The sequence below is a fragment of the Atractosteus spatula genome, unplaced genomic scaffold (genome assembly GCF_055471065.1).
Source record: "Atractosteus spatula isolate fAtrSpa1 unplaced genomic scaffold, fAtrSpa1.hap1 Scaffold_124, whole genome shotgun sequence".
Lineage (NCBI taxonomy): Eukaryota > Metazoa > Chordata > Actinopteri > Semionotiformes > Lepisosteidae > Atractosteus > Atractosteus spatula.
In genome coordinates this window covers 34031-57463 of record NW_028296680.1, presented here as the reverse complement: position 1 = coordinate 57463, position 23433 = coordinate 34031, and the positions used below count along the sequence as shown (strand labels likewise).

Genomic DNA, 23433 nt, shown 5'->3' with positions numbered 1-23433 from the left:
CCCCTCCCCGTTCCCGTGCTCCCTCCGTGCACTTTCCCGCGCCTCGACTCTCTCGGCAAGCAGGCCGGCCCCCTTTTCGGCTCCCGTGCGTTTTCCCTCCAAAAAACTTAGTTTTTTCCTCCTTTTTCCAGGGAGGCAGGCGTGGCTTGTGTGTGTGTGTGTGTGTGTGTGTGTGTGTGTGTGTGTGTGTGTGTGTGTGTGTGTGTCCCCGTCCTTGCAGGCGGGCCCCTTTCGACAGCCGGCCGTTTTCCCTCCAAAAAACTTAGTATATACACCTTTTCTTTCTTTTTTTCGGCAGGCAGGCAGGTGTGTGTGTGTCCCCGTCCCTCCCGAGAGAGCGCTGCCCCTTGCCTCTGCCCGCAGGTGCCGACGGTCCGCTTTCGCTTGCAGCTCACTCGGCACGGCTGCTGCTGGTGGGAGGGGCCTAAGCTAAGGAGGCCGGCCGGCTGGCGCCCCCCGCGGCTGCGGTCGTTGTCGGGCCGTTGACAGGAGATCAAAGAGCAGGGCCCCCGCCCGGGACTGGCGGGCAGGCAGGCGAGCAAGCAGGCAGGCAAGAGAGGGGGAGAGCGGAGTCCGGGCGGCCGGCAGCCGCGTGCGGACCGGGCTCCAGAGGCGTCGGCCTGCGCCGCTGCGCGCCAGCCGGACGCCCGCGCGCCCGCCCAAGGCCGGCGTCGGGCATCGCTTCTCGGCCTTTTGGCTAAGATCAAGTGTAGTATCTGTTCTTATCAGTTTAATATCTGATACGTCCCCCATCGGGGGACCACATATTAAACGGATTTTTGGAACAGGGAGCTGGATCAGGAGCTTGCTCCGTCCTCTCCACGCATCGGCCCGGTATTGCAGCGCCTCCGGGAACGGTGCACTACCTTCTCTCAGCGGTGAAAAGACAGACGTAGCAGCGCCTCCGGGAACGGTGCACTACCTTCTCTCAGCGGTGAAAAGACAGACGTAGCTAGCAAGCAAGCGAGGTGGACCGGAGCTCCTTCCTCTCCGGTCTCGTCTCTCGTCCATCTGTGTGTCTCTGTGTCTCTCTCTCTCCCCCTCCCCGTTCCCGTGCTCCCTCCGTGCACTTTCCCGCGCCTCGACTCTCTCGGCAAGCAGGCCGGCCCCCTTTTCGGCTCCCGTGCGTTTTCCCTCCAAAAAACTTAGTTTTTTCCTCCTTTTTCCAGGGAGGCAGGCGTGGCTTGTGTGTGTGTGTGTGTGTGTGTGTGTGTGTGTGTGTGTGTGTGTGTGTGTGTCCCCGTCCTTGCAGGCGGGCCCCTTTCGACAGCCGGCCGTTTTCCCTCCAAAAAACTTAGTATATACACCTTTTCTTTCTTTTTTTCGGCAGGCAGGCAGGTGTGTGTGTGTCCCCGTCCCTCCCGAGAGAGCGCTGCCCCTTGCCTCTGCCCGCAGGTGCCGACGGTCCGCTTTCGCTTGCAGCTCACTCGGCACGGCTGCTGCTGGTGGGAGGGGCCTAAGCTAAGGAGGCCGGCCGGCTGGCGCCCCCCGCGGCTGCGGTCGTTGTCGGGCCGTTGACAGGAGATCAAAGAGCAGGGCCCCCGCCCGGGACTGGCGGGCAGGCAGGCGAGCAAGCAGGCAGGCAAGAGAGGGGGAGAGCGGAGTCCGGGCGGCCGGCAGCCGCGTGCGGACCGGGCTCCAGAGGCGTCGGCCTGCGCCGCTGCGCGCCAGCCGGACGCCCGCGCGCCCGCCCAAGGCCGGCGTCGGGCATCGCTTCTCGGCCTTTTGGCTAAGATCAAGTGTAGTATCTGTTCTTATCAGTTTAATATCTGATACGTCCCCCATCGGGGGACCACATATTAAACGGATTTTTGGAACAGGGAGCTGGATCAGGAGCTTGCTCCGTCCTCTCCACGCATCGGCCCGGTATTGCAGCGCCTCCGGGAACGGTGCACTACCTTCTCTCAGCGGTGAAAAGACAGACGTAGCTAGCAAGCAAGCGAGGTGGACCGGAGCTCCTTCCTCTCCGGTCTCGTCTCTCGTCCATCTGTGTGTCTCTGTGTCTCTCTCTCTCCCCCTCCCCGTTCCCGTGCTCCCTCCGTGCACTTTCCCGCGCCTCGACTCTCTCGGCAAGCAGGCCGGCCCCCTTTTCGGCTCCCGTGCGTTTTCCCTCCAAAAAACTTAGTTTTTTCCTCCTTTTTCCAGGGAGGCAGGCGTGGCTTGTGTGTGTGTGTGTGTGTGTGTGTGTGTGTGTGTGTGTGTGTGTGTGTGTGTCCCCGTCCTTGCAGGCGGGCCCCTTTCGACAGCCGGCCGTTTTCCCTCCAAAAAACTTAGTATATACACCTTTTCTTTCTTTTTTTCGGCAGGCAGGCAGGTGTGTGTGTGTCCCCGTCCCTCCCGAGAGAGCGCTGCCCCTTGCCTCTGCCCGCAGGTGCCGACGGTCCGCTTTCGCTTGCAGCTCACTCGGCACGGCTGCTGCTGGTGGGAGGGGCCTAAGCTAAGGAGGCCGGCCGGCTGGCGCCCCCCGCGGCTGCGGTCGTTGTCGGGCCGTTGACAGGAGATCAAAGAGCAGGGCCCCCGCCCGGGACTGGCGGGCAGGCAGGCGAGCAAGCAGGCAGGCAAGAGAGGGGGAGAGCGGAGTCCGGGCGGCCGGCAGCCGCGTGCGGACCGGGCTCCAGAGGCGTCGGCCTGCGCCGCTGCGCGCCAGCCGGACGCCCGCGCGCCCGCCCAAGGCCGGCGTCGGGCATCGCTTCTCGGCCTTTTGGCTAAGATCAAGTGTAGTATCTGTTCTTATCAGTTTAATATCTGATACGTCCCCCATCGGGGGACCACATATTAAACGGATTTTTGGAACAGGGAGCTGGATCAGGAGCTTGCTCCGTCCTCTCCACGCATCGGCCCGGTATTGCAGCGCCTCCGGGAACGGTGCACTACCTTCTCTCAGCGGTGAAAAGACAGACGTAGCTAGCAAGCAAGCGAGGTGGACCGGAGCTCCTTCCTCTCCGGTCTCGTCTCTCGTCCATCTGTGTGTCTCTGTGTCTCTCTCTCTCCCCCTCCCCGTTCCCGTGCTCCCTCCGTGCACTTTCCCGCGCCTCGACTCTCTCGGCAAGCAGGCCGGCCCCCTTTTCGGCTCCCGTGCGTTTTCCCTCCAAAAAACTTAGTTTTTTCCTCCTTTTTCCAGGGAGGCAGGCGTGGCTTGTGTGTGTGTGTGTGTGTGTGTGTGTGTGTGTGTGTGTGTGTGTGTGTGTGTCCCCGTCCTTGCAGGCGGGCCCCTTTCGACAGCCGGCCGTTTTCCCTCCAAAAAACTTAGTATATACACCTTTTCTTTCTTTTTTTCGGCAGGCAGGCAGGTGTGTGTGTGTCCCCGTCCCTCCCGAGAGAGCGCTGCCCCTTGCCTCTGCCCGCAGGTGCCGACGGTCCGCTTTCGCTTGCAGCTCACTCGGCACGGCTGCTGCTGGTGGGAGGGGCCTAAGCTAAGGAGGCCGGCCGGCTGGCGCCCCCCGCGGCTGCGGTCGTTGTCGGGCCGTTGACAGGAGATCAAAGAGCAGGGCCCCCGCCCGGGACTGGCGGGCAGGCAGGCGAGCAAGCAGGCAGGCAAGAGAGGGGGAGAGCGGAGTCCGGGCGGCCGGCAGCCGCGTGCGGACCGGGCTCCAGAGGCGTCGGCCTGCGCCGCTGCGCGCCAGCCGGACGCCCGCGCGCCCGCCCAAGGCCGGCGTCGGGCATCGCTTCTCGGCCTTTTGGCTAAGATCAAGTGTAGTATCTGTTCTTATCAGTTTAATATCTGATACGTCCCCCATCGGGGGACCACATATTAAACGGATTTTTGGAACAGGGAGCTGGATCAGGAGCTTGCTCCGTCCTCTCCACGCATCGGCCCGGTATTGCAGCGCCTCCGGGAACGGTGCACTACCTTCTCTCAGCGGTGAAAAGACAGACGTAGCTAGCAAGCAAGCGAGGTGGACCGGAGCTCCTTCCTCTCCGGTCTCGTCTCTCGTCCATCTGTGTGTCTCTGTGTCTCTCTCTCTCCCCCTCCCCGTTCCCGTGCTCCCTCCGTGCACTTTCCCGCGCCTCGACTCTCTCGGCAAGCAGGCCGGCCCCCTTTTCGGCTCCCGTGCGTTTTCCCTCCAAAAAACTTAGTTTTTTCCTCCTTTTTCCAGGGAGGCAGGCGTGGCTTGTGTGTGTGTGTGTGTGTGTGTGTGTGTGTGTGTGTGTGTGTGTGTGTGTGTCCCCGTCCTTGCAGGCGGGCCCCTTTCGACAGCCGGCCGTTTTCCCTCCAAAAAACTTAGTATATACACCTTTTCTTTCTTTTTTTCGGCAGGCAGGCAGGTGTGTGTGTGTCCCCGTCCCTCCCGAGAGAGCGCTGCCCCTTGCCTCTGCCCGCAGGTGCCGACGGTCCGCTTTCGCTTGCAGCTCACTCGGCACGGCTGCTGCTGGTGGGAGGGGCCTAAGCTAAGGAGGCCGGCCGGCTGGCGCCCCCCGCGGCTGCGGTCGTTGTCGGGCCGTTGACAGGAGATCAAAGAGCAGGGCCCCCGCCCGGGACTGGCGGGCAGGCAGGCGAGCAAGCAGGCAGGCAAGAGAGGGGGAGAGCGGAGTCCGGGCGGCCGGCAGCCGCGTGCGGACCGGGCTCCAGAGGCGTCGGCCTGCGCCGCTGCGCGCCAGCCGGACGCCCGCGCGCCCGCCCAAGGCCGGCGTCGGGCATCGCTTCTCGGCCTTTTGGCTAAGATCAAGTGTAGTATCTGTTCTTATCAGTTTAATATCTGATACGTCCCCCATCGGGGGACCACATATTAAACGGATTTTTGGAACAGGGAGCTGGATCAGGAGCTTGCTCCGTCCTCTCCACGCATCGGCCCGGTATTGCAGCGCCTCCGGGAACGGTGCACTACCTTCTCTCAGCGGTGAAAAGACAGACGTAGCTAGCAAGCAAGCGAGGTGGACCGGAGCTCCTTCCTCTCCGGTCTCGTCTCTCGTCCATCTGTGTGTCTCTGTGTCTCTCTCTCTCCCCCTCCCCGTTCCCGTGCTCCCTCCGTGCACTTTCCCGCGCCTCGACTCTCTCGGCAAGCAGGCCGGCCCCCTTTTCGGCTCCCGTGCGTTTTCCCTCCAAAAAACTTAGTTTTTTCCTCCTTTTTCCAGGGAGGCAGGCGTGGCTTGTGTGTGTGTGTGTGTGTGTGTGTGTGTGTGTGTGTGTGTGTGTGTGTGTGTCCCCGTCCTTGCAGGCGGGCCCCTTTCGACAGCCGGCCGTTTTCCCTCCAAAAAACTTAGTATATACACCTTTTCTTTCTTTTTTTCGGCAGGCAGGCAGGTGTGTGTGTGTCCCCGTCCCTCCCGAGAGAGCGCTGCCCCTTGCCTCTGCCCGCAGGTGCCGACGGTCCGCTTTCGCTTGCAGCTCACTCGGCACGGCTGCTGCTGGTGGGAGGGGCCTAAGCTAAGGAGGCCGGCCGGCTGGCGCCCCCCGCGGCTGCGGTCGTTGTCGGGCCGTTGACAGGAGATCAAAGAGCAGGGCCCCCGCCCGGGACTGGCGGGCAGGCAGGCGAGCAAGCAGGCAGGCAAGAGAGGGGGAGAGCGGAGTCCGGGCGGCCGGCAGCCGCGTGCGGACCGGGCTCCAGAGGCGTCGGCCTGCGCCGCTGCGCGCCAGCCGGACGCCCGCGCGCCCGCCCAAGGCCGGCGTCGGGCATCGCTTCTCGGCCTTTTGGCTAAGATCAAGTGTAGTATCTGTTCTTATCAGTTTAATATCTGATACGTCCCCCATCGGGGGACCACATATTAAACGGATTTTTGGAACAGGGAGCTGGATCAGGAGCTTGCTCCGTCCTCTCCACGCATCGGCCCGGTATTGCAGCGCCTCCGGGAACGGTGCACTACCTTCTCTCAGCGGTGAAAAGACAGACGTAGCTAGCAAGCAAGCGAGGTGGACCGGAGCTCCTTCCTCTCCGGTCTCGTCTCTCGTCCATCTGTGTGTCTCTGTGTCTCTCTCTCTCCCCCTCCCCGTTCCCGTGCTCCCTCCGTGCACTTTCCCGCGCCTCGACTCTCTCGGCAAGCAGGCCGGCCCCCTTTTCGGCTCCCGTGCGTTTTCCCTCCAAAAAACTTAGTTTTTTCCTCCTTTTTCCAGGGAGGCAGGCGTGGCTTGTGTGTGTGTGTGTGTGTGTGTGTGTGTGTGTGTGTGTGTGTGTGTGTGTGTCCCCGTCCTTGCAGGCGGGCCCCTTTCGACAGCCGGCCGTTTTCCCTCCAAAAAACTTAGTATATACACCTTTTCTTTCTTTTTTTCGGCAGGCAGGCAGGTGTGTGTGTGTCCCCGTCCCTCCCGAGAGAGCGCTGCCCCTTGCCTCTGCCCGCAGGTGCCGACGGTCCGCTTTCGCTTGCAGCTCACTCGGCACGGCTGCTGCTGGTGGGCGCCCCCCGCGGCTGCGGTCGTTGTCGGGCCGTTGACAGGAGATCAAAGAGCAGGGCCCCCGCCCGGGACTGGCGGGCAGGCAGGCGAGCAAGCAGGCAGGCAAGAGAGGGGGAGAGCGGAGTCCGGGCGGCCGGCAGCCGCGTGCGGACCGGGCTCCAGAGGCGTCGGCCTGCGCCGCTGCGCGCCAGCCGGACGCCCGCGCGCCCGCCCAAGGCCGGCGTCGGGCATCGCTTCTCGGCCTTTTGGCTAAGATCAAGTGTAGTATCTGTTCTTATCAGTTTAATATCTGATACGTCCCCCATCGGGGGACCACATATTAAACGGATTTTTGGAACAGGGAGCTGGATCAGGAGCTTGCTCCGTCCTCTCCACGCATCGGCCCGGTATTGCAGCGCCTCCGGGAACGGTGCACTACCTTCTCTCAGCGGTGAAAAGACAGACGTAGCTAGCAAGCAAGCGAGGTGGACCGGAGCTCCTTCCTCTCCGGTCTCGTCTCTCGTCCATCTGTGTGTCTCTGTGTCTCTCTCTCTCCCCCTCCCCGTTCCCGTGCTCCCTCCGTGCACTTTCCCGCGCCTCGACTCTCTCGGCAAGCAGGCCGGCCCCCTTTTCGGCTCCCGTGCGTTTTCCCTCCAAAAAACTTAGTTTTTTCCTCCTTTTTCCAGGGAGGCAGGCGTGGCTTGTGTGTGTGTGTGTGTGTGTGTGTGTGTGTGTGTGTGTGTGTGTGTGTGTGTGTGTCCCCGTCCTTGCAGGCGGGCCCCTTTCGACAGCCGGCCGTTTTCCCTCCAAAAAACTTAGTATATACACCTTTTCTTTCTTTTTTTCGGCAGGCAGGCAGGTGTGTGTGTGTCCCCGTCCCTCCCGAGAGAGCGCTGCCCCTTGCCTCTGCCCGCAGGTGCCGACGGTCCGCTTTCGCTTGCAGCTCACTCGGCACGGCTGCTGCTGGTGGGAGGGGCCTAAGCTAAGGAGGCCGGCCGGCTGGCGCCCCCCGCGGCTGCGGTCGTTGTCGGGCCGTTGACAGGAGATCAAAGAGCAGGGCCCCCGCCCGGGACTGGCGGGCAGGCAGGCGAGCAAGCAGGCAGGCAAGAGAGGGGGAGAGCGGAGTCCGGGCGGCCGGCAGCCGCGTGCGGACCGGGCTCCAGAGGCGTCGGCCTGCGCCGCTGCGCGCCAGCCGGACGCCCGCGCGCCCGCCCAAGGCCGGCGTCGGGCATCGCTTCTCGGCCTTTTGGCTAAGATCAAGTGTAGTATCTGTTCTTATCAGTTTAATATCTGATACGTCCCCCATCGGGGGACCACATATTAAACGGATTTTTGGAACAGGGAGCTGGATCAGGAGCTTGCTCCGTCCTCTCCACGCATCGGCCCGGTATTGCAGCGCCTCCGGGAACGGTGCACTACCTTCTCTCAGCGGTGAAAAGACAGACGTAGCTAGCAAGCAAGCGAGGTGGACCGGAGCTCCTTCCTCTCCGGTCTCGTCTCTCGTCCATCTGTGTGTCTCTGTGTCTCTCTCTCTCCCCCTCCCCGTTCCCGTGCTCCCTCCGTGCACTTTCCCGCGCCTCGACTCTCTCGGCAAGCAGGCCGGCCCCCTTTTCGGCTCCCGTGCGTTTTCCCTCCAAAAAACTTAGTTTTTTCCTCCTTTTTCCAGGGAGGCAGGCGTGGCTTGTGTGTGTGTGTGTGTGTGTGTGTGTGTGTGTGTGTGTGTGTGTGTGTGTGTGTCCCCGTCCTTGCAGGCGGGCCCCTTTCGACAGCCGGCCGTTTTCCCTCCAAAAAACTTAGTATATACACCTTTTCTTTCTTTTTTTCGGCAGGCAGGCAGGTGTGTGTGTGTCCCCGTCCCTCCCGAGAGAGCGCTGCCCCTTGCCTCTGCCCGCAGGTGCCGACGGTCCGCTTTCGCTTGCAGCTCACTCGGCACGGCTGCTGCTGGTGGGAGGGGCCTAAGCTAAGGAGGCCGGCCGGCTGGCGCCCCCCGCGGCTGCGGTCGTTGTCGGGCCGTTGACAGGAGATCAAAGAGCAGGGCCCCCGCCCGGGACTGGCGGGCAGGCAGGCGAGCAAGCAGGCAGGCAAGAGAGGGGGAGAGCGGAGTCCGGGCGGCCGGCAGCCGCGTGCGGACCGGGCTCCAGAGGCGTCGGCCTGCGCCGCTGCGCGCCAGCCGGACGCCCGCGCGCCCGCCCAAGGCCGGCGTCGGGCATCGCTTCTCGGCCTTTTGGCTAAGATCAAGTGTAGTATCTGTTCTTATCAGTTTAATATCTGATACGTCCCCCATCGGGGGACCACATATTAAACGGATTTTTGGAACAGGGAGCTGGATCAGGAGCTTGCTCCGTCCTCTCCACGCATCGGCCCGGTATTGCAGCGCCTCCGGGAACGGTGCACTACCTTCTCTCAGCGGTGAAAAGACAGACGTAGCTAGCAAGCAAGCGAGGTGGACCGGAGCTCCTTCCTCTCCGGTCTCGTCTCTCGTCCATCTGTGTGTCTCTGTGTCTCTCTCTCTCCCCCTCCCCGTTCCCGTGCTCCCTCCGTGCACTTTCCCGCGCCTCGACTCTCTCGGCAAGCAGGCCGGCCCCCTTTTCGGCTCCCGTGCGTTTTCCCTCCAAAAAACTTAGTTTTTTCCTCCTTTTTCCAGGGAGGCAGGCGTGGCTGTGTGTGTGTGTGTGTGTGTGTGTGTGTGTGTGTGTGTGTGTGTGTGTGTGTGTGTGTGTCCCCGTCCTTGCAGGCGGGCCCCTTTCGACAGCCGGCCGTTTTCCCTCCAAAAAACTTAGTATATACACCTTTTCTTTCTTTTTTTCGGCAGGCAGGCAGGTGTGTGTGTGTCCCCGTCCCTCCCGAGAGAGCGCTGCCCCTTGCCTCTGCCCGCAGGTGCCGACGGTCCGCTTTCGCTTGCAGCTCACTCGGCACGGCTGCTGCTGGTGGGAGGGGCCTAAGCTAAGGAGGCCGGCCGGCTGGCGCCCCCCGCGGCTGCGGTCGTTGTCGGGCCGTTGACAGGAGATCAAAGAGCAGGGCCCCCGCCCGGGACTGGCGGGCAGGCAGGCGAGCAAGCAGGCAGGCAAGAGAGGGGGAGAGCGGAGTCCGGGCGGCCGGCAGCCGCGTGCGGACCGGGCTCCAGAGGCGTCGGCCTGCGCCGCTGCGCGCCAGCCGGACGCCCGCGCGCCCGCCCAAGGCCGGCGTCGGGCATCGCTTCTCGGCCTTTTGGCTAAGATCAAGTGTAGTATCTGTTCTTATCAGTTTAATATCTGATACGTCCCCCATCGGGGGACCACATATTAAACGGATTTTTGGAACAGGGAGCTGGATCAGGAGCTTGCTCCGTCCTCTCCACGCATCGGCCCGGTATTGCAGCGCCTCCGGGAACGGTGCACTACCTTCTCTCAGCGGTGAAAAGACAGACGTAGCTAGCAAGCAAGCGAGGTGGACCGGAGCTCCTTCCTCTCCGGTCTCGTCTCTCGTCCATCTGTGTGTCTCTGTGTCTCTCTCTCTCCCCCTCCCCGTTCCCGTGCTCCCTCCGTGCACTTTCCCGCGCCTCGACTCTCTCGGCAAGCAGGCCGGCCCCCTTTTCGGCTCCCGTGCGTTTTCCCTCCAAAAAACTTAGTTTTTTCCTCCTTTTTCCAGGGAGGCAGGCGTGGCTTGTGTGTGTGTGTGTGTGTGTGTGTGTGTGTGTGTGTGTGTGTGTGTGTGTGTGTGTGTCCCCGTCCTTGCAGGCGGGCCCCTTTCGACAGCCGGCCGTTTTCCCTCCAAAAAACTTAGTATATACACCTTTTCTTTCTTTTTTTCGGCAGGCAGGCAGGTGTGTGTGTGTCCCCGTCCCTCCCGAGAGAGCGCTGCCCCTTGCCTCTGCCCGCAGGTGCCGACGGTCCGCTTTCGCTTGCAGCTCACTCGGCACGGCTGCTGCTGGTGGGAGGGGCCTAAGCTAAGGAGGCCGGCCGGCTGGCGCCCCCCGCGGCTGCGGTCGTTGTCGGGCCGTTGACAGGAGATCAAAGAGCAGGGCCCCCGCCCGGGACTGGCGGGCAGGCAGGCGAGCAAGCAGGCAGGCAAGAGAGGGGGAGAGCGGAGTCCGGGCGGCCGGCAGCCGCGTGCGGACCGGGCTCCAGAGGCGTCGGCCTGCGCCGCTGCGCGCCAGCCGGACGCCCGCGCGCCCGCCCAAGGCCGGCGTCGGGCATCGCTTCTCGGCCTTTTGGCTAAGATCAAGTGTAGTATCTGTTCTTATCAGTTTAATATCTGATACGTCCCCCATCGGGGGACCACATATTAAACGGATTTTTGGAACAGGGAGCTGGATCAGGAGCTTGCTCCGTCCTCTCCACGCATCGGCCCGGTATTGCAGCGCCTCCGGGAACGGTGCACTACCTTCTCTCAGCGGTGAAAAGACAGACGTAGCTAGCAAGCAAGCGAGGTGGACCGGAGCTCCTTCCTCTCCGGTCTCGTCTCTCGTCCATCTGTGTGTCTCTGTGTCTCTCTCTCTCCCCCTCCCCGTTCCCGTGCTCCCTCCGTGCACTTTCCCGCGCCTCGACTCTCTCGGCAAGCAGGCCGGCCCCCTTTTCGGCTCCCGTGCGTTTTCCCTCCAAAAAACTTAGTTTTTTCCTCCTTTTTCCAGGGAGGCAGGCGTGGCTTGTGTGTGTGTGTGTGTGTGTGTGTGTGTGTGTGTGTGTGTGTGTGTGTGTGTGTGTGTGTGTCCCCGTCCTTGCAGGCGGGCCCCTTTCGACAGCCGGCCGTTTTCCCTCCAAAAAACTTAGTATATACACCTTTTCTTTCTTTTTTTCGGCAGGCAGGCAGGTGTGTGTGTGTCCCCGTCCCTCCCGAGAGAGCGCTGCCCCTTGCCTCTGCCCGCAGGTGCCGACGGTCCGCTTTCGCTTGCAGCTCACTCGGCACGGCTGCTGCTGGTGGGAGGGGCCTAAGCTAAGGAGGCCGGCCGGCTGGCGCCCCCCGCGGCTGCGGTCGTTGTCGGGCCGTTGACAGGAGATCAAAGAGCAGGGCCCCCGCCCGGGACTGGCGGGCAGGCAGGCGAGCAAGCAGGCAGGCAAGAGAGGGGGAGAGCGGAGTCCGGGCGGCCGGCAGCCGCGTGCGGACCGGGCTCCAGAGGCGTCGGCCTGCGCCGCTGCGCGCCAGCCGGACGCCCGCGCGCCCGCCCAAGGCCGGCGTCGGGCATCGCTTCTCGGCCTTTTGGCTAAGATCAAGTGTAGTATCTGTTCTTATCAGTTTAATATCTGATACGTCCCCCATCGGGGGACCACATATTAAACGGATTTTTGGAACAGGGAGCTGGATCAGGAGCTTGCTCCGTCCTCTCCACGCATCGGCCCGGTATTGCAGCGCCTCCGGGAACGGTGCACTACCTTCTCTCAGCGGTGAAAAGACAGACGTAGCTAGCAAGCAAGCGAGGTGGACCGGAGCTCCTTCCTCTCCGGTCTCGTCTCTCGTCCATCTGTGTGTCTCTGTGTCTCTCTCTCTCCCCCTCCCCGTTCCCGTGCTCCCTCCGTGCACTTTCCCGCGCCTCGACTCTCTCGGCAAGCAGGCCGGCCCCCTTTTCGGCTCCCGTGCGTTTTCCCTCCAAAAAACTTAGTTTTTTCCTCCTTTTTCCAGGGAGGCAGGCGTGGCTTGTGTGTGTGTGTGTGTGTGTGTGTGTGTGTGTGTGTGTGTGTGTGTGTGTGTGTGTGTCCCCGTCCTTGCAGGCGGGCCCCTTTCGACAGCCGGCCGTTTTCCCTCCAAAAAACTTAGTATATACACCTTTTCTTTCTTTTTTTCGGCAGGCAGGCAGGTGTGTGTGTGTCCCCGTCCCTCCCGAGAGAGCGCTGCCCCTTGCCTCTGCCCGCAGGTGCCGACGGTCCGCTTTCGCTTGCAGCTCACTCGGCACGGCTGCTGCTGGTGGGAGGGGCCTAAGCTAAGGAGGCCGGCCGGCTGGCGCCCCCCGCGGCTGCGGTCGTTGTCGGGCCGTTGACAGGAGATCAAAGAGCAGGGCCCCCGCCCGGGACTGGCGGGCAGGCAGGCGAGCAAGCAGGCAGGCAAGAGAGGGGGAGAGCGGAGTCCGGGCGGCCGGCAGCCGCGTGCGGACCGGGCTCCAGAGGCGTCGGCCTGCGCCGCTGCGCGCCAGCCGGACGCCCGCGCGCCCGCCCAAGGCCGGCGTCGGGCATCGCTTCTCGGCCTTTTGGCTAAGATCAAGTGTAGTATCTGTTCTTATCAGTTTAATATCTGATACGTCCCCCATCGGGGGACCACATATTAAACGGATTTTTGGAACAGGGAGCTGGATCAGGAGCTTGCTCCGTCCTCTCCACGCATCGGCCCGGTATTGCAGCGCCTCCGGGAACGGTGCACTACCTTCTCTCAGCGGTGAAAAGACAGACGTAGCTAGCAAGCAAGCGAGGTGGACCGGAGCTCCTTCCTCTCCGGTCTCGTCTCTCGTCCATCTGTGTGTCTCTGTGTCTCTCTCTCTCCCCCTCCCCGTTCCCGTGCTCCCTCCGTGCACTTTCCCGCGCCTCGACTCTCTCGGCAAGCAGGCCGGCCCCCTTTTCGGCTCCCGTGCGTTTTCCCTCCAAAAAACTTAGTTTTTTCCTCCTTTTTCCAGGGAGGCAGGCGTGGCTTGTGTGTGTGTGTGTGTGTGTGTGTGTGTGTGTGTGTGTGTGTGTGTGTGTGTGTGTGTGTCCCCGTCCTTGCAGGCGGGCCCCTTTCGACAGCCGGCCGTTTTCCCTCCAAAAAACTTAGTATATACACCTTTTCTTTCTTTTTTTCGGCAGGCAGGCAGGTGTGTGTGTGTCCCCGTCCCTCCCGAGAGAGCGCTGCCCCTTGCCTCTGCCCGCAGGTGCCGACGGTCCGCTTTCGCTTGCAGCTCACTCGGCACGGCTGCTGCTGGTGGGAGGGGCCTAAGCTAAGGAGGCCGGCCGGCTGGCGCCCCCCGCGGCTGCGGTCGTTGTCGGGCCGTTGACAGGAGATCAAAGAGCAGGGCCCCCGCCCGGGACTGGCGGGCAGGCAGGCGAGCAAGCAGGCAGGCAAGAGAGGGGGAGAGCGGAGTCCGGGCGGCCGGCAGCCGCGTGCGGACCGGGCTCCAGAGGCGTCGGCCTGCGCCGCTGCGCGCCAGCCGGACGCCCGCGCGCCCGCCCAAGGCCGGCGTCGGGCATCGCTTCTCGGCCTTTTGGCCTAAGATCCCGTGTGCGTGGCCTGACCGCGGCTCGGGTTCTGAAGCCAAAGGAGGGAAGAGACGGACGGCGCAGCTTTTTTAAGCGACGGCGATTTTTTTCCGTGGCGGAAGGGACTCCGGCCACTTTGAGAATGGAGAAGATTTCCAGCAGGACCGCAAGACCAAGGCACACTGTACGTTTCGTGTTGCGAGAGGAGGCTTCGGACAAGGATTTTGCCAAGAGAGACGCTTTCGAGGACGTCGTCCTTTTCAAGCACCTGGCCTTGCAGCCTGAAGACATCTATTGCCTGCAGAACTTTCCAGGTAAAAGGATTTTTGATTTGTCACTATTTTCTGCGGTACAGTGCACGAAAATATGGTCCACATTGGCTGCTCGCAGACAGGAGGAACCTTTTGTTCATTTTTATCTCGAACCTTTGTTTGCTCGCGAGTCGAGACCCATATGGGTCCATATGAATAATCCTTTCACCCCGGAAGCAGACATCGTCAACTTTCTTAAAAGATTTGTTGACGTGCAAGATACAGGGACAAAAGTAATGGACAGGAAGAGAGTCTGGAACGGCAAAAGAAGGTTTCTTGTGCGTTTCAGAGCAGACCCCAGCGCAGAGGATGGGCTTTTGCACCCCCCTGCACACTTTTCAATTGGAGCTTACACAGGTTACCTGAACTATCCAGACCAGCCTTTCGCATGCAGACGGTGTAACCAGAGAGGCCACTACGCTGCCGACTGTGAAGCGGAGGTCTGCCGAAGATGCGACACCGTGGGACACAGCACCTTGATGTGCAGAGCCGAGCCAAAGTGCAATCTGTGCGGGGCTTCTGGACACATCTACAAGGTATGCCCGATAAAAGCACGGAGTTTCGCAGCAGTGACGGGTGGCTCGTTGGCAGTGCGTGCAACCGCAGCTCCTCTTACGGAAGACAGGGCAGCTGCGCCAGCAGAGAGATCGACACCGGTGTCACTGGTCCCGGACGCTGCTGAGGAGGAGATGGAACCTGAGGGGGTGGAACAAGGGCATAAAGAAACGGATCACGGGCAGACGACAACAGCACTTACCTCAGCAGATGATCGCCACGGCCAGGAAGAAGCGGAGATCCCGGTGAGCGCAGAGGGGGTCCCGGTGAGTGCAGAGGAGGAAGATGGGGTCTCGCTCGCCTCGCTTGAGCAACTGAGAGAGTTGGCGGAGGGCTCAAGTGTGCCCCCTGCGGAGAAAGAAATGTCAGATTGGGGTGAGATAGTGGATACTGCGGAGGCCATGGACACTGCCCTGGCCAAGAAGGGTGGGAAAAGGAAGGCGGAACACTATGCGCCCTTCCTGGTGAAAAAACCGGGCATGGACCCTCTGGACTACCTCGAGTCGATGGCCACAGATTCGTTGGCCCAGACTGAATCCACGCCATTAGGAACGGAGGGTGAGGTAAGTGGTGTGGGAGTCCCCCCCCTCACGGCGGAACCAGGAATGTCTTCGAGCTGTGTCATTCCAGAGACTGAGCTGACCCCGACCCCGGCAGGAGCCCCTGAGGAATGCATGCAGCCACGTGTCGCCCTGCAGAGAAAAGAACAGGACGTCTTTATTTTCGCAGAGGTACCCTTGAAATTCAAGGTATTTTGTAAATGGGACGAAAAGGCCAGCAAACTGATCTGGCCTTCGACCTTTAACGAGCAGCAGCTATCCCCGGCAGGGATCGTGGTGCGGTGTGGGCACTTTGGTGAGGAGATCACAACTCTGGAGGTAAGAGGCTGTAACCAGATGGACGCAGTCGCTAAGAAGATAGCGCTAAACAACCTGGTTAAGGAATGGTTTGCGGGCGACGGAGATCTGAAAGAGAGGTACGAGAGGGAGGTGGAAAGACGCCCAGGCAACGTGGTGGTGAATCTGGATTTTCCGGTGATGTTCATGGAGCGCTGCGCCTGGAAGAACGGAAACGTGCAGTACCCACCCCAGCCATCAGGCTTCCGGCGTTCGCTGAAGTCGCGGACTGGGAGGCAGACTGGAGTGACAATGAGCAGTACACGGACAGGAGATAAAATTAACACCTTATTCTTACAGGGGAAAGACGAGGAGCCAGTGCGTCGCGCATACATGGAACTGATGCAGTCGGTGTGCCGGCACTATGACTCTCCGTAACGGCCCCCAATGTTGAAAATACTAACTCTGAACATTCGGGGTTTAAGGAATTTGGTAAAGAGGACGGCCTTTTTTTCTTTCCTGAAAACCATAGTTTTCGATATCTGTCTGGTACAGGAAGTCCATCTAAGAGATGAAAGGGACGTCATACAGTTCACTCGTGAGTGGGACAGAGGGGACTCTAGATGGAATATCGGAGGCGTCCACTCCTCGGGAGTCGGCATTTTATTTGGTAATCATGATTTTATAGTGGAGAAGTGTGTGAATGTAGTGCCTGGAAGAGTTTTTTATCTGGATATCTGTTTGGGTGAGAGTTGCTTTCGGTGCGTGTGCGTGTACGCCCCGGCAATGATGGCTTTGCGGGCGGATTTTTTTTAAAGAACTTTATCCTGTTTGCCTTACCAACAAACGGATCATCATGGGAGGTGATTTTAACGTGGACCTCCGAGATAAGAAGGACCCAGGAGCAAAGCAGCTCAATCTTCTACTAACACAGTTTGGGCTCTACGACTGCGCCTACCGGATCCAAAGGGAGAAAGCAGAGGCCACGTGGAGGAACGCCCAAGGTACTGTAAAGCGCCTCGATTACGTCTTCGCCTCACTGGACGTACCTGTTGAGATGGTGGTGGTGCAGCCGGTAGGTTTCTCTGATCATGCTCTCGTAGAGGCCCATTTTCCACACCTAAAGAGCCAGTTTGGGTGTGGGGTGTGGAAATTAAATACGGAGAGCCTAAAAGAGGACGAGTACATCAGGGCAATGAGGTTCAAACTGCAAACCTGGTGGAAGGAGAGGAATCTGAGCACCCCCCTGATTGATTGGTGGGAACATCTAAAGAAGAGAATTAGAACAGAGTCCAGAGCTTATTGCCGAGCAAGACTCAAACGCGAGCGACAGAAAGGCAGGGAGTTACAGGAGAGGTTAAACACCTTGTTCTCCCAGTGTAATAAGGATATGTCTGTGTGCCTTGAAGAGATTTCAGCAGCTAAAGCTGAACTGCGCGCCTACCACGAGCAAAAGGCGAAGAGCTACCTGTTCAGAGCCCACGCGCAGTTCATACAAACCCACGAAACATGTTCCAGTTTTTTCTTCCGACAGATACGCCAGAGGCAGAAGCGCAGCGTGATGGCTGGCATTCAGACCCCGGAAGGGAAAATAGCAACTAGCAGTGAGGAGATGCTGGAAACTGTGAGGCGCTTTTACCAATGTCTTTTCTCCCTAAAGACAGTGGACGAGGCCATGGGGGCAAGGCTGCTGAGCAATATTACAGCACAGATTCCTGTCGAAGCCCAAGATCAGCTTGAGGCGCCTATAAGCTTACAGGAACTTGGCGACGCCTTGCTCGGCATGAAGACTGGCAAGGTACCAGGTAAAGACGGGCTACCAGCCGAATTTTATCGGACGTTCTGGGACATCTTAGGCCCAATTGTACTACAGGTGGCGGAGGAAATCTTTCACAGGAGGACCATGTGTGAGTCCATGAGGGAGGGGATCCTTACACTGCTGTATAAAAAAGGGCCTGCAACGGACCTTAGAAACTGGAGGCCGCTGCAAATGTTGTGTGTGGACTATAAGCTGATTGCCAAAGTGCTGGTAAATCGCTTGAAGGGGGTCCTGGCCCATGTGATCGGTTGGGACCAAACCTGCGGGGTTCGAGGCCGTCGTGCCAGCTGGACCCTCCAGCTAGTGCGGGATGTGATTGCGTGGTCCGAAAACAGGAACGTCCCGTTGCTGATCGCCAGCCTGGACCTCGAAAAAGCATTTGACAATGTCTCACACACTTTTGTCTGGCAGGTAATGGAGAAGATGGGGTTCGGCCCCGTCATGCTGGGCTGGCTAAAAATACTGTACTCACAGGTTGGCAGCAGAGTACTGGTGAACGGGCACCTGGGAGGGCTGGTCCACCAAGAGTCCGGGGTGCGTCAGGGCTGCCCCCTGTCCCCGTTACTTTTTGCACTGTACATGGAGCCTTATGCGCGGGCAGTCCAGAAGGAGCCATCCATCGACGGGATCCTGGTACCTGGGAGTGGAGGGAACAGAGTTAAGGTGGCATTATACGCTGACGATGTGACCTTATTCCTCAGCTCTTACCTCAGTTTGCAGGCAGCCTTGGACGTCTTCGAGAACTTCTCCCTCGCGTCAGGTGCTCGGCTAAACAAGGGGAAAAGCCAGATTAAGCTCTTCGGGCCTTGGAAAGAACAACTCGGACCGGCGCATGGACTAGACATCTGTCAAGGCCCCCTTAAGATTCTGGGGGTGCTGTTCACGGCTCAGGATGCTGCCCGGTGCAATTGGTCCCAGAGGCTTGAGAAGGCTCGGCTGCAGCTGACGCACTGGAAGAACAAGCAGCTGTCCTTTGTGGGTAAAGTCCTGATCCTGAAAGTGGTGTACTTGCCCGTGCTGGTTTACCTGGCGTCCGTGTATCCCATGCCTGCGCGCTTCAACAGATACCTGGTAAGGGAGGTTTTCAAGTTCATGTGGGGGGGGAGATACGAGTACGTGCGCAGAGTCGACATGTATCGCCCGGTGGAAGAAGGCGGACGGGGGGTTCCTAACTTCCCCGCAAAACTCAACTGCATATATGTGTCTGGCCTGTGTATTGCTCTGCATTCCCCAGTCTCACACCCCTTTCAGTATTTTGTCAGGTTCTGGCTAGCAAGACACGTGCGTGGCCTGGCCCAGTGGTCCAACAGTCTGCCCCATGGGAACGACCTCCCGTGGCACTACCGGCATGCGACACACTGGTTGAAGCAGCACCCTGAGCTAACAGACCACCAGATCCTGCTCAACCACAGACGGCTCTACTTTGCAGTAACCCAAGCTGAGGAGGCCAGCCTCGTAGGAGGCGTCCCCAACGATGTCTGGCGGAGAGTCCAGCCCAGGGGGCTACAGCACCACCTGATGGACTTGAACTGGCTGTCTGCTTGGGGTCGTCTGGCAGTCCGTGAGGTCTTGTTCAAACACAAGCTGACGAAGCAGCAGGAGTGTCCAAGAGCCGGGTGTCACGCCGTGGAATCCATCAGCCACGTGTTCTGGGACTGTAATTTCGCTCAGCGAACTTGGAACAAATGTGAACCTTTGTTTGCTAGTCTGTCATCCACGTTCCGTATACTTCCTGGGGTTATTTTGCGTGGGTTGAAGGTGGGAAGCAGGACAAACACCATGGGTTTTGTGTTATGGTTGCTTGTTAGTTTAATTAAGTTTGAGTTGTGGAATTCTCGGAATTTGTTAGTTAAAAGGGGAACTGTTTGTACAGTAGATGGGTTATACAGACGGCTTTTGTGGAACTTAAGAGGGTTGGTAGAAGGGGACATAAGGAGATGGGGTTTTCACGCCGCAAAGGAGAAATGGAAATCCATAGTAGATATTTGGGACTGGAAATAATTTTTTGAGCCTCTAGTTTCCTTGTAAATTTGTAAATAGACTGTTTGGGAGATTTGGTGGGCGGGTGGTTAATTTGCATAGAGGGCGGGATCATGTAAATAGGGTTTGGGCTGTAAATTGTGGTTTTGTGTATTTCCAAGTATGTCGCTCATTTTCTGTACGAATATCTGTTTTGAATTTGATTTTGGGGTTGCTTTTGAGTGGGAAGAATAGTAAAAGGGTGGTTTGTGTTTGTATAAGGGTGGGATTATGATACCTTTTTGATTTAGCTGTGTAATTGTTTTATTTTCGTCTTGTGTTTGTGAATTGATGTATTTGAAGTTTCGGTGTTTTCTTTTGTATTTTGTATAATAAAAAAAAAAAAAAAAATCTGTTCTTATCAGTTTAATATCTGATACGTCCCCCATCGGGGGACCACATATTAAACGGATTTTTGGAACAGGGAGCTGGATCAGGAGCTTGCTCCGTCCTCTCCACGCATCGGCCCGGTATTGCAGCGCCTCCGGGAACGGTGCACTACCTTCTCTCAGCGGTGAAAAGACAGACGTAGCTAGCAAGCAAGCGAGGTGGACCGGAGCTCCTTCCTCTCCGGTCTCGTCTCTCGTCCATCTGTGTGTCTCTGTGTCTCTCTCTCTCCCCCTCCCCGTTCCCGTGCTCCCTCCGTGCACTTTCCCGCGCCTCGACTCTCTCGGCAAGCAGGCCGGCCCCCTTTTCGGCTCCCGTGCGTTTTCCCTCCAAAAAACTTAGTTTTTTCCTCCTTTTTCCAGGGAGGCAGGCGTGGCTTGTGTGTGTGTGTGTGTGTGTGTGTGTGTGTGTGTGTGTGTGTGTGTGTGTGTGTGTCCCCGTCCTTGCAGGCGGGCCCCTTTCGACAGCCGGCCGTTTTCCCTCCAAAAAACTTAGTATATACACCTTTTCTTTCTTTTTTTCGGCAGGCAGGCAGGTGTGTGTGTGTCCCCGTCCCTCCCGAGAGAGCGCTGCCCCTTGCCTCTGCCCGCAGGTGCCGACGGTCCGCTTTCGCTTGCAGCTCACTCGGCACGGCTGCTGCTGGTGGGAGGGGCCTAAGCTAAGGAGGCCGGCCGGCTGGCGCCCCCCGCGGCTGCGGTCGTTGTCGGGCCGTTGACAGGAGATCAAAGAGCAGGGCCCCCGCCCGGGACTGGCGGGCAGGCAGGCGAGCAAGCAGGCAGGCAAGAGAGGGGGAGAGCGGAGTCCGGGCGGCCGGCAGCCGCGTGCGGACCGGGCTCCAGAGGCGTCGGCCTGCGCCGCTGCGCGCCAGCCGGACGCCCGCGCGCCCGCCCAAGGCCGGCGTCGGGCATCGCTTCTCGGCCTTTTGGCTAAGATCAAGTGTAGTATCTGTTCTTATCAGTTTAATATCTGATACGTCCCCCATCGGGGGACCACATATTAAACGGATTTTTGGAACAGGGAGCTGGATCAGGAGCTTGCTCCGTCCTCTCCACGCATCGGCCCGGTATTGCAGCGCCTCCGGGAACGGTGCACTACCTTCTCTCAGCGGTGAAAAGACAGACGTAGCTAGCAAGCAAGCGAGGTGGACCGGAGCTCCTTCCTCTCCGGTCTCGTCTCTCGTCCATCTGTGTGTCTCTGTGTCTCTCTCTCTCCCCCTCCCCGTTCCCGTGCTCCCTCCGTGCACTTTCCCGCGCCTCGACTCTCTCGGCAAGCAGGCCGGCCCCCTTTTCGGCTCCCGTGCGTTTTCCCTCCAAAAAACTTAGTTTTTTCCTCCTTTTTCCAGGGAGGCAGGCGTGGCTTGTGTGTGTGTGTGTGTGTGTGTGTGTGTGTGTGTGTGTGTGTGTGTGTGTGTGTGTGTGTGTGTCCCCGTCCTTGCAGGCGGGCCCCTTTCGACAGCCGGCCGTTTTCCCTCCAAAAAACTTAGTATATACACCTTTTCTTTCTTTTTTTCGGCAGGCAGGCAGGTGTGTGTGTGTCCCCGTCCCTCCCGAGAGAGCGCTGCCCCTTGCCTCTGCCCGCAGGTGCCGACGGTCCGCTTTCGCTTGCAGCTCACTCGGCACGGCTGCTGCTGGTGGGAGGGGCCTAAGCTAAGGAGGCCGGCCGGCTGGCGCCCCCCGCGGCTGCGGTCGTTGTCGGGCCGTTGACAGGAGATCAAAGAGCAGGGCCCCCGCCCGGGACTGGCGGGCAGGCAGGCGAGCAAGCAGGCAGGCAAGAGAGGGGGAGAGCGGAGTCCGGGCGGCCGGCAGCCGCGTGCGGACCGGGCTCCAGAGGCGTCGGCCTGCGCCGCTGCGCGCCAGCCGGACGCCCGCGCGCCCGCCCAAGGCCGGCGTCGGGCATCGCTTCTCGGCCTTTTGGCTAAGATCAAGTGTAGTATCTGTTCTTATCAGTTTAATATCTGATACGTCCCCCATCGGGGGACCACATATTAAACGGATTTTTGGAACAGGGAGCTGGATCAGGAGCTTGCTCCGTCCTCTCCACGCATCGGCCCGGTATTGCAGCGCCTCCGGGAACGGTGCACTACCTTCTCTCAGCGGTGAAAAGACAGACGTAGCTAGCAAGCAAGCGAGGTGGACCGGAGCTCCTTCCTCTCCGGTCTCGTCTCTCGTCCATCTGTGTGTCTCTGTGTCTCTCTCTCTCCCCCTCCCCGTTCCCGTGCTCCCTCCGTGCACTTTCCCGCGCCTCGACTCTCTCGGCAAGCAGGCCGGCCCCCTTTTCGGCTCCCGTGCGTTTTCCCTCCAAAAAACTTAGTTTTTTCCTCCTTTTTCCAGGGAGGCAGGCGTGGCTTGTGTGTGTGTGTGTGTGTGTGTGTGTGTGTGTGTGTGTGTGTGTGTGTGTGTGTGTGTGCCCCGTCCTTGCAGGCGGGCCCCTTTCGACAGCCGGCCGTTTTCCCTCCAAAAAACTTAGTATATACACCTTTTCTTTCTTTTTTTCGGCAGGCAGGCAGGTGTGTGTGTGTCCCCGTCCCTCCCGAGAGAGCGCTGCCCCTTGCCTCTGCCCGCAGGTGCCGACGGTCCGCTTTCGCTTGCAGCTCACTCGGCACGGCTGCTGCTGGTGGGAGGGGCCTAAGCTAAGGAGGCCGGCCGGCTGGCGCCCCCCGCGGCTGCGGTCGTTGTCGGGCCGTTGACAGGAGATCAAAGAGCAGGGCCCCCGCCCGGGACTGGCGGGCAGGCAGGCGAGCAAGCAGGCAGGCAAGAGAGGGGGAGAGCGGAGTCCGGGCGGCCGGCAGCCGCGTGCGGACCGGGCTCCAGAGGCGTCGGCCTGCGCCGCTGCGCGCCAGCCGGACGCCCGCGCGCCCGCCCAAGGCCGGCGTCGGGCATCGCTTCTCGGCCTTTTGGCCAAGATCCAAAAGCGCGTGGCTTGACCGCGGCTGGAGGGCTTACCAAAAGACGAGAAGGGCGGAGGACGGGGAGAGCGGCGGACCCTACCGGAGGGGACTCCATTACGAGGAAGGCAACAAGGCGGCAACCAGGCGGAAGACACCCTTTGAAGACCGCGGAGTCCGGAAGATCTTGAGCCACCACTGGAATCGCTCTGGGTTGAGCCCAGGGGGTGAAGGTGGGGCTCCCAGATGACGGCAGCGAAGGGTGAGTTGCCTTTCCCTCTGGCGGCCGGGCACCCTCTGTCCCGTGAGGGGCAGATGCGGCGCACGGTGCGCTTCGTATTGAAGAGCCAGGAAGATGCGGCAGAATGGATGGTCAGGAGGACCTTCGAGAGAAGAATAGTTTTCGATTTGTTAGGAGTCAGGAAGGAAGACATCCTGTGCATTCAGGATTTTCAGAACAGGAACCTCTACGATCTAACGGTAACCTCGGAACCTGAAGTGATCAGGGTATGGAACAAGATAGAGCTTCTGAGAAACACGGAACCCTTGGCAAAATTTGTAATTGAACCCCTGTTCGCCCGTGAACTCCGGCCAATTACTGTCCATATGTTTAATGGCAATGTACCAGAGTCTATCGTCTCTATCTTTCTAAAGAGATTTGTAGATCTTCAAGGCGAAGGAAAAAAGGTCATGGATGAGGAGAACGTCTGGACGGCCAAATGGCGGTACATGGCGAGGTTCCGGACCTGTTTGATGACACCTGGAGGCGTGCTGCACCCCCCGGCTACCTTCACCATTGGCCCCAATAGAGGTTACCTTATGTACCCGGGGCAACCGAAAACGTGCAGACGATGTGGCCAGGAGGGGCACCTGGTGGTGGATTGCAGGACAGAGATCTGCAGGAGGTGCGGCCGAACCGGGCACGTGGCGGCGGTGTGCCACCACGCCTTGGTGTGTAACCTGTGCGGTGAGGAGGGCCACCTGTATAGGAATTGCCCAAAGAAGGTCCGGAGCTTCGCCTCAGTCGTCTCGGGAGAGGTGGAAGGGCAAGCAGGAACTCCTACACCACAGGGGAGGAAAGACGAAGGTCCTACTTACCTGGCAGACGACCCCGCGGAACAGGGGACAAGAGAAGGTGCGTCGTCAGAAAATTCAGAACCAAGTCCCCAGGAAGCTGCG

The 23433-nt window shown here is 59.8% G+C and overlaps 16 non-coding genes across 16 annotated transcripts; all 16 read left to right on the top strand.

Moving 5' to 3' along the window:
* Positions 1-677: 677 nt before the first annotated feature.
* LOC148809645 (U2 spliceosomal RNA) lies at positions 678-868 on the top strand. Its single transcript, XR_016087345.1, has one exon. It is a non-coding gene; the product is annotated as a U2 spliceosomal RNA (small nuclear RNA).
* Positions 869-1709: 841 nt separating this feature from the next.
* On the top strand, positions 1710-1900 carry LOC148809644 (U2 spliceosomal RNA). The gene has a single exon (XR_016087344.1). It is a non-coding gene; the product is annotated as a U2 spliceosomal RNA (small nuclear RNA).
* A 785-nt stretch (positions 1901-2685) lies between these two features.
* Positions 2686-2876, top strand: LOC148809643 (U2 spliceosomal RNA). The gene has a single exon (XR_016087343.1). It is a non-coding gene; the product is annotated as a U2 spliceosomal RNA (small nuclear RNA).
* A 785-nt stretch (positions 2877-3661) lies between these two features.
* LOC148809642 (U2 spliceosomal RNA) lies at positions 3662-3852 on the top strand. The gene has a single exon (XR_016087342.1). It is a non-coding gene; the product is annotated as a U2 spliceosomal RNA (small nuclear RNA).
* A 785-nt stretch (positions 3853-4637) lies between these two features.
* Positions 4638-4828, top strand: LOC148809641 (U2 spliceosomal RNA). The gene has a single exon (XR_016087341.1). It is a non-coding gene; the product is annotated as a U2 spliceosomal RNA (small nuclear RNA).
* A 785-nt stretch (positions 4829-5613) lies between these two features.
* Positions 5614-5804, top strand: LOC148809640 (U2 spliceosomal RNA). Its single transcript, XR_016087339.1, has one exon. It is a non-coding gene; the product is annotated as a U2 spliceosomal RNA (small nuclear RNA).
* A 753-nt stretch (positions 5805-6557) lies between these two features.
* On the top strand, positions 6558-6748 carry LOC148809639 (U2 spliceosomal RNA). Its single transcript, XR_016087338.1, has one exon. It is a non-coding gene; the product is annotated as a U2 spliceosomal RNA (small nuclear RNA).
* A 789-nt stretch (positions 6749-7537) lies between these two features.
* On the top strand, positions 7538-7728 carry LOC148809638 (U2 spliceosomal RNA). The gene has a single exon (XR_016087337.1). It is a non-coding gene; the product is annotated as a U2 spliceosomal RNA (small nuclear RNA).
* Positions 7729-8515: 787 nt separating this feature from the next.
* LOC148809637 (U2 spliceosomal RNA) lies at positions 8516-8706 on the top strand. Its single transcript, XR_016087336.1, has one exon. It is a non-coding gene; the product is annotated as a U2 spliceosomal RNA (small nuclear RNA).
* Positions 8707-9498: 792 nt separating this feature from the next.
* On the top strand, positions 9499-9689 carry LOC148809636 (U2 spliceosomal RNA). Its single transcript, XR_016087335.1, has one exon. It is a non-coding gene; the product is annotated as a U2 spliceosomal RNA (small nuclear RNA).
* A 791-nt stretch (positions 9690-10480) lies between these two features.
* Positions 10481-10671, top strand: LOC148809635 (U2 spliceosomal RNA). Its single transcript, XR_016087334.1, has one exon. It is a non-coding gene; the product is annotated as a U2 spliceosomal RNA (small nuclear RNA).
* A 795-nt stretch (positions 10672-11466) lies between these two features.
* On the top strand, positions 11467-11657 carry LOC148809634 (U2 spliceosomal RNA). Its single transcript, XR_016087333.1, has one exon. It is a non-coding gene; the product is annotated as a U2 spliceosomal RNA (small nuclear RNA).
* Positions 11658-12448: 791 nt separating this feature from the next.
* LOC148809633 (U2 spliceosomal RNA) lies at positions 12449-12639 on the top strand. Its single transcript, XR_016087332.1, has one exon. It is a non-coding gene; the product is annotated as a U2 spliceosomal RNA (small nuclear RNA).
* Positions 12640-19294: 6655 nt separating this feature from the next.
* On the top strand, positions 19295-19487 carry LOC148809632 (U2 spliceosomal RNA). Its single transcript, XR_016087306.1, has one exon. It is a non-coding gene; the product is annotated as a U2 spliceosomal RNA (small nuclear RNA).
* A 789-nt stretch (positions 19488-20276) lies between these two features.
* Positions 20277-20467, top strand: LOC148809631 (U2 spliceosomal RNA). Its single transcript, XR_016087331.1, has one exon. It is a non-coding gene; the product is annotated as a U2 spliceosomal RNA (small nuclear RNA).
* A 797-nt stretch (positions 20468-21264) lies between these two features.
* LOC148809630 (U2 spliceosomal RNA) lies at positions 21265-21455 on the top strand. The gene has a single exon (XR_016087330.1). It is a non-coding gene; the product is annotated as a U2 spliceosomal RNA (small nuclear RNA).
* Positions 21456-23433: the final 1978 nt, after the last annotated feature.